Source organism: Morone saxatilis, unplaced genomic scaffold (genome assembly GCF_004916995.1).
Source record: "Morone saxatilis isolate NCDOM2014 unplaced genomic scaffold, NCSU_SB_2.0 Contig19, whole genome shotgun sequence".
Lineage (NCBI taxonomy): Eukaryota > Metazoa > Chordata > Actinopteri > Moronidae > Morone > Morone saxatilis.
In genome coordinates this window covers 22,993,604-22,996,512 of record NW_023339751.1, presented here as the reverse complement: position 1 = coordinate 22,996,512, position 2,909 = coordinate 22,993,604, and positions in this window count along the sequence as shown.

Sequence of the window (2,909 nt, the reverse complement as noted above, 5' to 3'; positions counted from 1 at the left end):
GGAACTGGTTCTCTGAAGACATACAACATCAAGAGTTAGAAAAGAGATTACAATGTTAAAAATTAGCAGATAAGTAATTCAAATTAATAATTAGATTCCCTCCAGACATGTATTAAGACACATATACAAATAGTCTGCTTGAAACAATGTGTGCCTGATATCTTTTTGTTTTCTGCAAAAAAAGTATAATTTCCACATTAAAATCTTTAAAAAGTAATCTTCTTCTTCTACCTCTAGTATATGTGCACTGGGGGCTTCATGTTTCTACATCACACTGTAAAAGTTGGCAAACGTGTCACTGAATCCTTTTTTTTTTTGTTTAAAGGTACTGCACTGTACATGTGTTTAGAATTTTACCTGTAATACTGAGGCCTCTATAGTGACTCTCACCCAAAACACGCCTGGTGCTCATACCCATTCCTTACTCGCTAGCCACCATGGGTCAACGATTCCCCCATGAAAATCAATCCGCACCTAAGTCAGAACAAACACCTATACACTTCCCCTCTTGATGACCAGCAAAACCACGAAAGCGAATGGCAGCTGTGTCGCTCACCTCGGTAACAATCACCACACTGACTTTTGGAGCGGACTCTCCTCTCTCCTCTTCGGCCGCGCGCGCGCGCGCGCGCGCGCGCGCGCGCGGGCTGACCGCTTCGCGCTGCTGACTACAAAACAGAAATGAATAATGGCAATTTGATGCACAGAGAAAGAAATCTTTTATTTTAATAATGAGTGTTAAAAGTTTATTTTAGAGCCCCCTCTCAAAAAAAAATTAAACAGATCATGTTTTCAGCGGAGCTCATGTCTTATTAAGAAGAGACAAGCTCCCTGTCACTCCCCTGTAGTTCTCACCCTGCAGATGGGAAGTGTGGGGTGAGAGTGGAGGTATGACATGCAGCAAAGGTCGCTGGCAGGAACATTGCGGTTATGTGGTATACCCTGTAACCACTCAGTGGAGTGTCTGCACTTGCTCTACTGCTGTAGCCTGTAAATTAATAAGGAATAATTTCACCTTCTCTACCCCTATTTGTATCTCAGAGGCCTGAAGAGGTCAAACTATTGTTTGTTTTGCCAGGGGTGTGTCCAGAGGGGAGGGCCACCCCAAGTCCCACCCAGTTATTCTCACCTCTGCCACTCTGCACTGTCTTTCAAAAGCTGTAGCGGGCTCCATTATAAAGCTTGGGAAGCTACTGGTATCATTTGAAACTAGATGACTTAACACATCCATTGACACCAACCATGCTAGCTTGTGGGGAAGGGGGCTTATAAGGCTCCAAATCTAGGCTAAATTTTGCCAATGGAAAAGCTGAAAAACATTTTTAAAGTGGTGTCTCCCCTTTGCAGACATGCACCTTCTGTTAATACCATGGTGTTTCCTGAAGCCTTCTCCACACTACCAAGAAGCATTCATTATTTATCGTTTTGTTGCCCTAAAAGTTGTCAAATTTAATCAAAATGTAGTATTCAAGTTATAAATGACTTTACATTTTTGGATATTAACTCATCCAAGGTTGATAAAATTGGGAATTTTAACCCCCAAAGGACCGGCTTGCTCTGAAGAGACACACAAGGCCTACCAAAATGCCACAGCTAAGTTAAAACAGAGACTTTTCCAATGATAAGAAGTGTAAATCTGTTGTTCTAGTGGTGTTCAGGTAATCAAACAACTTATTAAATAAGTAATAATTACTAACTGTTATATATTGTCAACATATCTAAGTATTATATCAAGGAATCATCATCCGACAACCATTTATAGGAAATATTTTGGCAATAGTATCTGGCCCCGCACCATGACTGGTTAAGCTTTGTACCTGTTTGAAATTGGTGGCTCAGGTTAAACAGGATGTTTCTGTTATAGAGAACTGAAAACCTGACATCACTTCCTGCCAAAAGGGTGTTCTGTTGTCTTGGCTAACTAAAGGCAATCCTTCATAGAGGATTTCCATGTGTGCTAATTTGGTACAAAAAAAAAATATAGCTCCCATTAATTAAAAAAAGTATGAAATACTTATAGTTTTTCCACTTGCATTCCCTTCTGATGTCGTCTTTCAAATCTTTTAGCTTTTTATAAACAGCAAAAAGATTTCCTTCCTGTCCTGAGTCACATCTTGGCCAACCTCTAAATACAGTTTGTTTACACGTGACAAACTTTACTTCCTTGAAAGTGTCATACATAGAACCAGAATGCAGTTCTTAATTTTTTGTACTGATGATTCATCTGGGAGAGTGTCAATATAGATCGCTAATACATACACTATATATATTCACATGCTTGGGATGACATGAGCTATGATAAGAAAACCAAGAGTTTTACAAGACATAGCAGAGAAGTATTAAATCAGTGTGTTTCTGAGAGAGAGATACAATTAACCAACCCACTACACCCCATCCTTCCTGATCGTTAAAATGACATTAATTTTATATATAGGCTCAAAGCTAAATATAGCATACACTTAAAGAATTTTTTTTAGGTGGCCAAAATATGTTTTGTTGCTGCCCCTACCCACAGCAGTGCATAGCTTAGCTCCTATACTGGTACTCCCAAGGACGAAATTTTGATTTCAGAGGTGGGGGGGACACAAGTATTTTTAATAAAACTCTAACTCTTTCAGGGTTCACTGGTTTAGTAGTTCTAGGTTATAGTACTTTTTAGGTAATGCCTTTTGGTTTGATGGTTGTCAAGTCATGATATCAAAATTTTCACCCATGTTGATGAGGAGGATCTTGAAGTGATGCTGCTTAGCGTAGAGGCAGTAGGGTTGCAGGATGGATGGGGAACCACACTTACACTTTGATTTCAGAAGTCTCTTCAGTCACTTCTTTATAAGAACGCTGGGCTGGTTATATTACCAACACCAATTTACACAAATCTACACCACACCACACGAATCGACCGCTCACGA